The sequence below is a fragment of the Callorhinus ursinus genome, unplaced genomic scaffold, assembly GCF_003265705.2.
Source record: "Callorhinus ursinus isolate GAN/ISIS: 27379988/994484 unplaced genomic scaffold, GSC_fseal_2.0 scaffold11, whole genome shotgun sequence".
NCBI classification, from domain to species: Eukaryota; Metazoa; Chordata; class Mammalia; order Carnivora; family Otariidae; genus Callorhinus; species Callorhinus ursinus.
The window spans coordinates 15,433,384-15,447,133 of NW_027397073.1; positions in this window are offsets into that span (position 1 = coordinate 15,433,384).

Here is a 13,750-nt window from a genome sequence, read left to right on the forward strand (position 1 = left end):
GGATTTCTCAACATTTTCTGCACTTTGCAAAAACTTCAACAAAGTTTTACAAAAATTTTTAACAAGGGAAAATTCAATGCGATTTTTTTTTCTAGCAGGTGGCACATTCTGCAGCCAACAAATCCAAAGATATCAATGAACAAGGGAAATTATTACCAACAATATCTGCCACTGTATTGGCTGTGAGGACTTGAGATCTTGCGTGGTGATTTCCTGGATGAGCACAGGCCTGGGAAGGGGTTGGCAGTACCAACTGGCCTCGCCAGTCTGCTTTGGAAGAGTGTGAACAGTGCCCGGTTTGAGTCTGAGCCATGCAGGTAGGAGGGAAGGGTGGCGGTCTGGTCAGAATGAGCGTCTAGTGGGAGTGAGGCTGCAAGGCTGACAGCAGAAAATGGGAGCGGACTGCAATTAACATCCTGGTTCTACGGAAGATAAGGTAAACAAAGGGTGGGCAGTTGGTGGTGAATGGGAGATAGGTGGGAGCAGAGCAGCAGGTGGGGAGGGGGAGCTGGGCACAGGGAGGGAGGGCAGGGAAGAGGAGGATCATGCCAGTCTTCAGTGGGAAACGGGAGGAATAGAATAGGAACTATTTATTTTCTTTGTCCAGGACCCGTCCATGATCCACAGCTTTAGAATTAAAAAAGATAAGAATGAAATAAAATAAGCAACAAGTCAACCCTCTGTCAGTTTGGGTCATACCAGTTTAAACAGTTTGACTTGGGGCGCCTGGGTGGCTCAGTCAGTTAAGCGTCTGCCTTTGGCTCAGGTCATGATCCCAGGGTCCTGGGATCGAGTCCCACATCGAGCTCCCTGCTCACTGGGGAGTCTGCGTCTCCTTCTGCCCCTCACCCCGCTCATGCTCTCTCTCTCACTCATTCTCTCAAATAAATAAAATCTTAAAAAAAAAAACAGTTTGATTTATCCTTTCAGTTGAGAAATCAAAACTATTCTGCATATCTGCATTTCAAACTTTAAAAAGGTAACAAGGAACACTATTTCGTAATTATAAATACAATAGGAAAATGTGAAATGCATTGGCACTCTCTACTGTGGTCAGTTAAAGGAGCAGAGGAAGGAGAGAGACAGAACGGTACACAGAGGGGCAGAAAAAGAGCTGAATGAGACTGACTGAGGCATAGCAGCCCCAGAAGGACAGTACCACAGGGTCAGATTCATCAGTTAAGAGACAAAGTGGCACAGACACAGCCCACCATCTGTACACCTAAGTGTCAAAAACACGTCTGTAAAAACAGGGCTGTATCTTCAATGCAAGTGTATGCCTCATGTTCGGCACATTGAACTGGGGGCCAACATGACCCCGAACGCATTTTCCTCTCTTTAGAGCAAAATAACGAGAGGCAAGAGCGTCAAATGAGCAAAAGCTAATCCAATTCACAATCAAATGAGCATGCTGTGGGTTCAGAGCCAACTAAAAGTTGGAGCCGACTTTTGTCAGTGCCCTTCGTTCAACCAGCTGGAATGTTTTAGGAGTATTATCCCTTCAATCCTTTGAAATGAAGGATTTGTCTCTTGTTGGGAAATATGTGTCTCATCATAAAAATGGAACACAGTGTCTTTGGTTTAGTTATTCTCTAGAGAAGCAGGCTTTATTGTACTGTATGCCAGGAATATAGTAAGGCAGTGGGGTTGGGGGTGAACTGATCACAGTGAATTTATTTCAGGCATGAGAGACTGGGAGACATTTATATAGATAGATGGATAGATCAGGGATAGGAAAGCTATAGGCTCCCTTACCAGGGTACCCATATCGTGGAACAGACTCTCAGAAGGAAATCAATCGCTATGCCTTTTTTCTTCATGTCCAGGAATTCATGAAACTCGAATAAGCCAAGAGCAAAGACCAACTTCAAAAGATTCAAGGTTTTTAGAGACCATAAGCTCTTTTATAAAGGAGTCCGGACGAGGCTAGGTGGGAAACAGCATGCCCAGGTTCCTTTGCTCAAACTTGGCCTTCTTTTTTCTACAACCATTGAAAAAAGTGAAGAATGATACCTTTCTTATACCACACTCCTTGTGCTAAAATAAATCCCAGCCTGATTTGAGGTTTTAATGTAACAAATAAAATCACACAAGAACCAAAGGAAAATACAAAGAAATAATAATAAAAAAAGACAAACAAAAAAAAGCACAACAAAAAATGCAGTTGGAGGGGCGCCTGGGTGGCTCAGTCGTTAGGCGTCTGCCTTTGGCTCAGGTCCTGATCCCAGGGCCCTGGGATCGAGCCCTGCATCGGGCTCCCTGCTCTTCAGGAAGCCTGCTTCTCCCTCCCCCACTCCCCCTGTTTGTGTTCCCTCTCTCGCTGTGTCTCTCTCTGTCAAATAAATAAAATCTTTAAAAAAAAAATGCAGTTGGATATTTATATGATCTTGAGGTGCAAATGGCTATTTGAAGACTAAAACCAGCAGCAAACATTGTAAAGGAAATGAGAGCTAGCTTTGGCTTTATTCAAGTTAAAAAACTTGTTTATTCAGGATAAAAGCACCCTATACAGAGGCAAACCAAAAGGATGTGTGCAAAATTCTCTTCAGTTTCCTTCTGGTTGTAGGTAATCCACTCAAGATCACTCATGACAAAAGAAAAGGAGAAGATAAGAATACAGGGGTACCTCAAAGCTGGACCTCAGGAAAAATGGGAACAGGGCACGGAAGCCAATGGGAATGAAGGCATGAAGTGGCCATTCTCAGTGTTGTCCTGGGACCGCAGGGTCTCCGGTCACTCATTTCTCAGTCTACACTGTTACTTCCTTCTTTTCTCTCTCAGACTCTCTTTCCTACCTTCTCCGTGTACCCACCTGCTCCCGACCTCATAAGTCTTCAAATCTACCCACATACAGAAGCTGTGCTTTGCAGTGTTGTTCCCAAGGCAACGGTGATGTGGTGACCTGAGGGGGGACGAGGCTCTTCGTTGGACCATCTGCGCTTTTCTGGTGAGAATGTGCAGGTTCCTGATCCCATCATATTTTCTGATCTATCTCCCAAAGAGCCCACTCCAAACCCCGCTGCAGGGTCTGCAGGACTAAGAACTCTCCAATTCCTGAAGGAGCACGCCATGCCGTCTCAGAGAGAACGTAGGTGAGGAAGATGAGCCAATTGTTTTCATCTTTGCTGCCCTCAGAATAAGACAATGGCTGAAGGCTGAAGCATAAGAGGTTTCAATTACAGAGGAGAGAGATCTTCATCAGACTGGGGGTTCTTCCCCCCGCAACACTATGCCATGTGCCTCCCTGATTGAAACCTCTCTGGTTTCAACTCCAGCACATTCGATCCTTCACTAGCCCCTGCCATGATGAAGAACGGTGGCTCCTTCCTTCTTCATTGTGGCCTCAGGTGCTTGGAGAGGAAAACCGCCTCCCTGCACCTCTTCCCCTCATTTCTTTATAAGTTTTTTTTTTCTAATTATAGAAATAATGTGTGCTTATAGTAGAAAACTTGGAAAATGCAGAACTATGTACATTATCTATATTTTTATGAACACACATTAGAGTCTTACTACTGTAAGTGCCTGATAACGCCAAGTCGCAGGAGGGGGACAAAGCGAAAGTTCCCTTTTGCTTTTATTTGTTGGACATCAGCTCGGTGCATAAACGCTACGCTCCTACCTGTGCCAACTGCCGGCAAGCAGGAGCTGGAGGGCAGGGACAGTAGCTACCTGTGTGGCTGGGGAGGCCTTCACCTCTCCACCAACCATTTGAGTGCAAACTCCATGCTGTGTAATGAATTATTTCTTTGACATTCATTCTGCAAAAAAAAAAAGGAAAGGAAAATATAGGCATAAGATACAGCCTTTCATTCAGCACAAATCAGAATTGACGTGCATGTTTCAAAGAGGTGAAAGATGTGTGACTGATCTTCTCATTGTCTCTGTATCAACTGCTTTACAATGTACTTATCAGATTATTTCAGGACAGCAGAGAAATTATTACATTGCTCATTTTCTCTACATCTGTTTCCTGATCATTCCCCCCTGTGGGTTCTGTCTACACTACCCCATCCATCTACAGGTATTGCTGCAAAGGTTATTTCTCTAAACCATAAATTCTTCCTGAACTTATCAAAGTATGATTTTGAAAGCATGGAGGAATCTTGTTTTTTTCAAAATAAAAAATGTATTGTCTTTACAGAATAAATTTTTTGGAATGTGTATGGGGAACCAGATTTGAGGTTATTTATTTATTTATTTATTTGGGTTTTTTGTTTTGTTTTGTTTTAATTCCAGTTATTAACACAGTGTGATATTCGTTTCAGGTGTACGATATAGTGATTCATCACTTCCACACATCACCCGGTGCTCATCACGACAGGTGCCCTCCTGAATCCCCATCACCAATTTCACCCATTCCCCCCACCTCCTCCCCTCAGGTGATCATCAGTTTGTTCTCTATAGTCGAGTCTGTTTCTTGGTTTGTCTCTCTCTCTCTCTTTCCCCCCCTTTGTTTCTTTGTTTTGTTTCTTAAATTCCACATATGATTGAAATCATGGTATTTGTCTTTCTCACACTGATTCATTTCACTTAGCATTATACTCTCTAGCTCCGTCCATGTTGTTGCAAATGGCAAGATGTCATTCTTTTTTATGGCTGAATAATATTCCATGATAGATATCACACATCTTTATATATGTGTGTGTATATCTATATATCCCAACTTTATCATACCTTTCATCAATTGATGGATACCTGGCTCCTTCCATAATTTGGCTATTGTAAATAATGCTGCCATAAACATAGGGGTGCAAATATCTTCTTTAAAAATCCTTTTGAATTAGTGTTTTTTTAAAGATTTTATTTTTAAGTACCCTCTACACCCAATGTAGGGCTCGAACTTATAACCCCAAGATCAAGAGTCACATGCTCTACTCACTGAGCCAGCCAGGTGCCCCTGAATTAGTGTTTTTGTATTTTTGGTGTAAATACCCAGTAGTGTGATTCCTGGATCATAGGGTAGTTCTATTTTTAACTTTTTGGGGAGCCACCATACTGTTTTCCTCAGTGGCTGCACCAGCTTGCATTCCCACGACCGTGCTCAAGGGTTCCTTTTTCTCCACACCCAGTGTGAAGAAGTCTTTGTCTGAATTCAGTATTGCCAAAATGATAAAGGGCTACATGTTAGAGGCATTTAGAAAACATTAGTTACATCAGGTATTTCGTCAATATGTTTTAATATAAAACTTAGTCCAGTCCCGACATGTGTTGTTAAGCACAATAAACATACCTAATACAGTTCTCCTACTATTCATTTTGAATTTCTTGGTCCAAGACTATTTCTTTAGCACAAAGAGAAAGGTTCAGTTCAGGGAAAAATCATATTCAAAGTAAATGCATTAAAATAATGCAAAGTCTTATATAGTTTATATGATTCATACACATATAATTGCGCCTGAATACTGAAGTACTGTGGCACTATGGCAAGTCATATGCAGAGTCAGGATAGATAACACTCTTTAGCCAGAAAAATAGAAGAAATGAAGAATAGAATGCCTATTAACGTTGGCTTTGGAACTTAGACTTTAAGAAGATTGTTCTTTACTGAATACTGTTTAGAATGGTGCTGTAAAGTTTGTGGAGAAATCAATTTGTATCTCTTTTAAGCCCTTCCAAAATTTCTTTAAATCTCTCTCTAGGGGTGCCTGGGTGGCTCAGTGGGTTAAGCGTCTGACTTCAGCTCGGATCATGATCTAGGGGTCCTGGGATGGAGCCCGCCTCCCTCACCACATTAGGCTCCACGCTCAGTGGGGAGTCTGTTTCTCCCTCTTCCTCTGCCCCTCCCCCCTACTCATGCTCTGTCTCTCTCAAATAAATAAATAAAATCTTTTTAAAAACCTACCTTTAGGGGCGCCTGGGTGGCTCGGTCGTTAAGTGTCTGCCTTCGGCTCAAGTCGTGATCTCAGGGTCCTGGGATGGAGCCCCGCATCGGGCTCCCTGCTCGGCGGGGAGCCTGCTTCTCCCCCTGCCTGCCGCTCCCCCTACTTGTGCTCTCTGTCAAATAAATAAATAAAATCTTAAAAAAAAAAAAAACCCTTTAAACTGCTGTTATAAACCTAGTGCAATAATTCCAAAATGTTTTGAGAAGATATTCTGTAACGAGAACAATGTTATACGAGTCTTTGTGTTTGGGGAAGTAGAAAAAAAAAGGAATATAAATCTGTCAGTCATATGCACCGCCAACATGTCAACACGCGTTTTGTCAGGGGAACCATCTGGAGTTGAAACTAGTGCTGACTGCCTCCTCTCTTTGGGAAGCCAGTCATGCCGGTGGATGTATTCCCTCAGTTATCAAGGGTTTGCTGAGTGATTCCTACTCTAGGGGACTGCAACGTCAAAGGGAAGTAAGCCCCGGTCCCAGCCCTCAATGCACGGGTAATGTGGTGGGGGAAGGGAATACGTGGACAAGTGTGGGAGGGTCCGAGGCACTTAGCAGTGGTACATACCCGCAAGGTTGGCACGCAGGGGGCAGGGGCCAATACCACCCAAGCGGTGGCCGTGAAAAGGCTGGAAGCCTCCCCTGGAGGGGAGGAGTCAGGAAAATATACAAGAGGAAGTATCCCAACCAGTTCCGGCTCCCAGCTTGACCCTGGAGGGAGGCGGGCATCGGGATGGTGTAAATATAATTAAACTGCCTGGGGCATCCAGGAAAATTCCCCAGGGAGACTCAGCAAGCAGGGTTCTCCGTCCTTCAGGCAGTGCTCTGAAGAACAAGTGCAACCCAAGAAGAGAGCGGTAAGTTGGTGGACAATGACCGCACCCGCCCAGGTGTGGGGTGCCAGCCCCTGGGGGGGGTGATTAAGGGCCCCAGCCAGAGTGGCCCGGACCCCCAAGGCTTGCATTCGCTGCGCCTGCCTGGAGCCGAGTGCCAGGTGCTTGCACGGGAGGCTCAGTGACTTTCCATCTGAGAACAGTAAACACGCACTTACGAATGATCTCACACTTCTCCCCTCCCCCTGGGTTCAGCTGCCTTTTGATCCACAAGTGGGAACATATGAGGACTGTTTGCTTTTGGAGATGCCTGCTCTTCTGCCAAGCGGACGAACGGAAACTGTTGTGCTCTGGGTTTTCTGCCCTTGTTCAGAAGATCCTAGTGACACGTGTTCCTCCTCTCCTGAGTCCCACAGTGTCCCGAAAACTGGTGTTCTGATCGTTGTTAGAGGGATTCGAGGCAGATTCCTCAGGACTGCGTTTCAGGCAGAGGTATACATCCTGTTTGTTAGCCGTACTGAAATCTACCTGCCCCCGACACCATACTTCGTGGCTGAAATTAGGGTGTGAGTTTCCAATAGCCAACTTTATACTCAAACCTTTAGCATACGGCTCATCTGTCTCCGGAGTCTGGTTTTGTTTAAGCTCAGGAGAGAAATGCTCCTGGAGGAGAGCAGAGCTAGACTTTGGCAGTAATTATATTTGCACTGTCTTGCTCGGTGCCCAGCGCAAAGCCTGCACTGAGCCGGCGCTGGGTAAAATGTGTGGAATGAACAAATTGTAATAATTAAGAATTAGAGAGGAAAACTTTCAAATGGTAAATATGGTGTCTTAGCCTTTATATTTTGCTATGTATCATTTAGAAGCTTCTAATACTAAAGTGATTCTACTATCTTAAGCCTAATGTTATGGCACTAAACTTTATTTTGGAAAAAACACGTACAAAATCAGATGGCTGAATAAGCGAAGCTTTCTGAGTTGAACACACAGGGAAGTTTTTTCTTTAGTGAAAAATCTAGAGTCTGAACAGTCACTATGTGACCTCACCAACTGATTGCACACCAAGTACTTAGAAAACAATAGAAAGATTCTCAAATCCCGTCATCAATATGATAGAACAAACAATAGACTGTCTAGACTTAAAAAAAATCCAGCCATGACTGAGTGAATCAAAGTACATACTTATTGGATATAGTTCTCACAGCTAAAGGGTAAGTAGGGGTCTGTATGGCAAGAGTTAGGTGTGCTACGTTTCTAAGGTACAGGACCCTGAAGGATGTTACCAGTCAATGCTGTCACTGGTGTACCCGGCTCAGAGATGAGGCTTGTCCTGCCCCATGTGCTTGCACTCCAGTAGTGAGAGTCCTCGTGGACAAAGCAGGTTAAATCATCAGCTTGATTCTGTGCAGGGCATGAAGAATAGCATTCCCCTTTGGGAAATTAAATGGCATTAAAATGTGTACAAGACATGCTTAAAGCCGAGGATGATGCCTCGAACATGTAGTGTAAATGCCTCCTGATAATTGCAGAAGTAACTGCAAAAGGGAGAAGGGGAGGGAGGGGAGGGAGAGGAGGAGGGGAGGGAGAGGAGGAAGAATGTAAAGTAGTAGGTGGTGTAAGAAGCCACCCCCAGGGGGCACCTGGGTGGCTCAATCGTTAAGCCGTTGGCTCAGGTTATGATCCCAGGGTCCAGGGATCGGGGCCCACATCGGGCCCCACACCGGGCTCCCTCCTCAGCGGGAAGCCTGCTTTTCCCTCTCCCACTCCCCCTGCTTGTGTTCCTGCTCTTGATATCTCTCTCTCTGTCAAATAAATAAATAAATCTTAAAAAAAAAAAAAAGAAGAAGAAGCCACCCCCAGATGCTCAGTCTCTCCTATGAATTCCCGAGGTCCTTAACAGTGGCCACCCACCTGGACGTTTCCTCCCCCCCAAATTCTAAAGCTCCCCCCATTCCTTCTCTATCATCAAAACGTACTTGTTCTATCCTTCTTTTCTCAGGTTCCAGAGTTTTCCCAACTCCTGCTCTATCATCAAAATGTACTTGTTTTGTTCCTTATTTACTAAGGGTCCCTGAGAGGCAGCTCACCCACTTGGTCACTTAGTGGGATGAGGTGTTAGTGGCTGATACCAGCAGCCTGCGTCATCCCCATCAGATGACATTTACTTTAATTGAGGCCTTGAATGCCTTATTCCAAGAGATGGAAGAATGGCTACCGTGAGAGTCCCCAGCTCAGGGGCAGGCCAGTGGGAAAGCTAGCTGGGACGTGGGTCATGAGCTCCCACTGCCATTTTTATCACATTGTCAAAAGGCGGCTGTCCTGTACCGGGGCGAGAAGCAGATAATCCAAGTGTTCCGAAGTGGGGAGTTGTATCTTCTTTTGAAGGTGCTCCAGGAACCCGTGGTAGCTCATTTCTGAGTCTGATTTTCCAAGAGCAATACGTCCAGATGTATGCTCTTCATCCAGATCTTTGCTTGCCATCCTCTCTTACGTCATTCAGGTACGTGTAGCTACAAACGGAAACATAGTCTCAGATTGCAGTCCACAGCATTCTTTCATTGTCTGGAGACCTCCTTTCCTGCCAGACTTCTGATCGCCTTCCTCTCTCTGTCTCCTACCTTCAGAGTGCACATGTGTGTGTAAAACGCTGATTAATACTTCATTCTGTGGAACTAATCTGGTGTACCTTTGATGTCCGGTCTTAAAGATGTATTGTATGGTGACTAACATAACATAATAAACTTAAATTCAAAAAAAAAAAGATGGAGTTCGGATTTTAGAGCACTATTAATTTAGGTCAGAGTGACATCTAGCAGACCGCTAATGACAGTCTGAGCTAAAAGGTCTGATTTGCTCTAAAGATCAAAGGAGGGGCAAAACAACATCAACAACACACAACAAAACCCCAGCCTGATTCCTGGCTACATGCTCTGGTGAGGAACGGAGAATCCAGTGAGATTCCCGTTGATGATGTGGCCACGGATGGGTTAAAGATATCTGAAGATTTAGGCTCCTACTATGCATGTTAGGGAGGGAGCATAGAGGAGAGGCGTAAGTATGAATTAATGAGAGAATCTGTTGTGCGAGACAGCCTATGCTGCTATAAATTCATTTTTCAAGAGGTTGATTGATCACGCAAAAGGTATGAACATGAAATTAGTGCATGCTATCACCAAGTGGTGGTAATGATTCAAAAGTCAAGATTTTGGTCATTAGGTGTGCTCCGCTGGAAGAAATTAGCAAATTTTCCTACTTATTATACTTTAAAATATAAATGTACCAAAGAATAGAATACTGAAACATTATATTAAAGCAAACTTTAAAAAGCAAGATTAAGGAATATTTAATCATTATTACAAGTTCGAAGAATTTATATTACAATGAGGAACGTACAAGTCATGCTGTCATGTCATGTTCTCACTTCCACACAACCAAAGCACGTTATCAGACTTTTTGTTACTGTTAATCTGATAGGTAAAACAAAGCATAATTATGCTATTTTTATTTTGCATTTCTCGTATTATGGCTAAGATTGAGGAATTTTCATCTAATTTTCTTCTCTGTGAATTGTCTCCTTATACTTTGCCCACTTTTTCTGTGGAGTTAATGGTATTTTAAAAACTGATTTGTAGGAGGGGCGCCTTGGTGGCTCAGTTGGTTAAGTGTCTGCCTTCGGCTCAGGTCGTGATCCCAGGGTCCTGGGATCGAGCCCCACATCGGGCTCCCTGCTCGGCAGGAAGCCTGCTTCTCCCTCTCCCGCTCCCCCTGCTTGTGTTCCTGCTCTCACTATCTCACTAAATAAAATCTTTAAAAATTTTGATTTGTAGGAGCTCTTTATATATTAGGTTATTAATTAGCTCTTTATCTGAGATATAAATGGCAAAAATTGTTTCCAGAGTGTGTCATGTGTCTTTTCCCTTTGCTTATGATGGTTTTTGTCACGTAAAATTTTCTTATTGTTTGGGTTTTTGTGTTATAAAGACATTCCCTCTTCTAAGATTATAAAAGAAAATTATTGTATGGTTCCTTATAGTACTTTTATTGGTTATCTTTTCTATTTAAATATATGATCAATCTGGAATTTTTGAAATTCTTTATTTTTTCAGTTGCTGGATTGTCCTGACATTATTTATTCAATAACGTACTTTAAGGTCACCAATGACTTGGGTTCTGGTTTGCCTAGGACTATCCTGGTTTTTACCTGTTGTCCTGGCATAATTTTGAATTGTGTTCCCTTTCACTCTCAAACGTGTCCTGTTTTGAAGGACAAATTACATGTCTACCCTCCTACCCATGATAACTAATACAATATACTTGACCAAAATTGACCCATGGCTAACATCTTACTGCATTGCCTTTATTGTTTGTGCTCTGTCTATATATTTCTTAAGAGTAGGAATAGTCTCTTTCATAGCCTTGGTATTTTCCTTGAAGCAATATTTTAATCTACTGTCATATTACAATTTTGCCAGTTGCCCTCATAATTCCCCTTGTAGCATATCTGTGCCTCCCTACCCCCTCACCATCTCCCCCAACCCCACCCTTACCCTACCAAGCATAGGATCCAGTCTAGAATCAAGCTTTGGATTTACACGTCATATCCCCTTGGCTTTCTTTAACCTAGAATTTTTTTGTCTTTTATGGTGGCATTGACACTTTTGAAGAATACAGTCTTCCCCTATCTTTTTATTCCAGAACATTCCTCATTTTCTGTGAATCACGGTCACTCCCCCCCCCTTTTTTTTAAGAGAGAGAGAGCAAGCAAGTGAGGCAGGGGAGGGGCGGATCCATGCTCAGCACAGAGCCTGTGGCAAGGCTTGATCCCACAATGAGACTGTGACCTGAGCCGAAACCAAGAGTCAGAAGCTTAACCTACTGAGCCACCTAGGCAACCCCTCACAGTCACTCTTAATTACAGAGCTCCACTGCCTCAGTGGGGGTTGAACAAGAATCGATGGCCAACTCTTCCCCTTAACCTTCCCAACCTTCCCAGGGATCCCAGGCTCCCTGCATGGATCTGAGCAGTGGGGTGAATGAGGGAAGGCTAAATTCTCTTTATACACTGGCCCTGGGGCTCCACTCTTTCCTCATCCATATTTGATTGTACCCTTCTAGAAAGTCCTTGGGTTGGTTACTGGTGACCCCAAGTCTTGGGTCAGAAGGATGGATGTGGTAGGCTCTGGAATGGGGAGAGACTTTTCAAAGTCCTGAGACCAGAGGAAGAATCATGGTACCCACTTACCCTGGCCTTGAGGGAGTCCCCACCTGTACTCCGGAGCTACCCCCCTAACCCACATTTGCCTCCCACTGATTCTTTTCTCGTTTGACTCCTGATCTTATGGATGAGCCCATGCTGGAGCCCACGTGGACCTCTGGACCTCTGACCAAACTGCCCACTTCTTTCCTAAATTTTAATTTACGAAAAGATCAACACAGCTAAAACCACTTCAACTTGGCAGGGAGAGGCCCCTGCCCTGCCATATCCCCACTCACTGGAGCCCGGACTTAGCAGGAGTTCTTGCCATGGGAGATCTGGGAAAGTCTCTGAAGGAAGACATCGAGGTTCCCAGGAACACCCTTCCCGAGGCCGTGCCGTGGTTAGCAGACCTTTGTCTTACCCATCTACGTGAAGCAGACATTTTTGGCAATGCCTTTATTCTACAGAACACCAGATCTAGGGCTAAGGAAAACACCATGTTTATATGTCCACAAGTTTTCTCACTCATGAGCAAATTTTTTTGCTCATTGCCACACAAAAAAATGAACTTTCTCTTTTGAGAGTTTGGGGAAAATCTAAGAAAAAGCAAAATTAACAAATCAAAGAGAGTTCAGACAACAAAGCAAACAAGACATTTGCTTTCCAAAAGCATGTTTAAATATTTTATCTAGAAAATCTTCCCAAAGTTTATAAATAGCGCCTAGCTATCAGTTCCAGCATCAACCTTGGAGAAGTACTTCCAGCTTTATGACCCGAGTTTTGCGCCTGTGGCCAAATGGATTTGGAATGGAAACTTTTTTTGTCATCTGGCTCGTTGTTATTCTGTGGCCACAGTATTTCTCTGGGCCATGGGATTACTCAGTCAATCAAATATTTTTTGAGTAACCAGACAACCAATGGAAAAATTAGACTTGGGATTACATTGTATTCCATACTATCTGTCTTAAAGTCTTAAGGCAGTTGAGCTCACTAATGATCATCTTTTCTTTTTTTCTTTTTGAAGCTTAGAAAGGGATCCACTTGGTTAGCAAAAGAGAATTACCCACGCAGAAGCAAATACATTCCTATGACATTTGGCAAACAAAATATTCACGCATACGGTTGCCCCGTTCCAGTAACTACTTATGAATGTTCCTCTCCATTTTTGAGGTTTTCCTCATAATATGTGGACCATGCCAATGACATCCACTTGAGACTGGAAGCTTCGGGAATTAAATTCTGGTCTCCCTAATTTACTGTAGGAACAGGTCCCTAGAGACGGTAAGTCCAACATAAATCATGAGTGTGTGGGGAAGGAGAGCATATACACACTTAGGTTTTTACTAAATGGGTGTGGAATCACTAGCGCTATGATCAGTATTTCTGCTTCTCTTCTTTTGGGGACATGAAAAAAATTCATTCCTCTGCCTAACTTGAAGTTGGGGTTGGTCATCTGACTGCTTCAGCCAGTGGAATATGAGTGAAAAAGAAGGGTGCCCCTTCTGGGTAGGTGTACAACTTTTCACGTTCCCTTCCACCTTCCATGACAACTGGTAATGTTCTAGTTGGTAGAGATTCCAGCAGCATGAGTCCAGAAGTGAGGATAAAGTAAAGAAGTGTCCCCTACTGATGTGAAATGGACATGTAGCAAGAGAGGAAAATAATAAACTTATTCCCGGGCACTGAAATACCGGGATTATTTTTTCTATAGCATAGCCTTCCATATGCTGAGTAATACAAAAATTGGTACGTAGAAGTAGGCTGCTGCTGTGGCAAAGACCCAAAACAAATGACTTAAGGGCCAGGTAGTGGGTGGCAAGGACACTGTGCCTGCAGTAATTT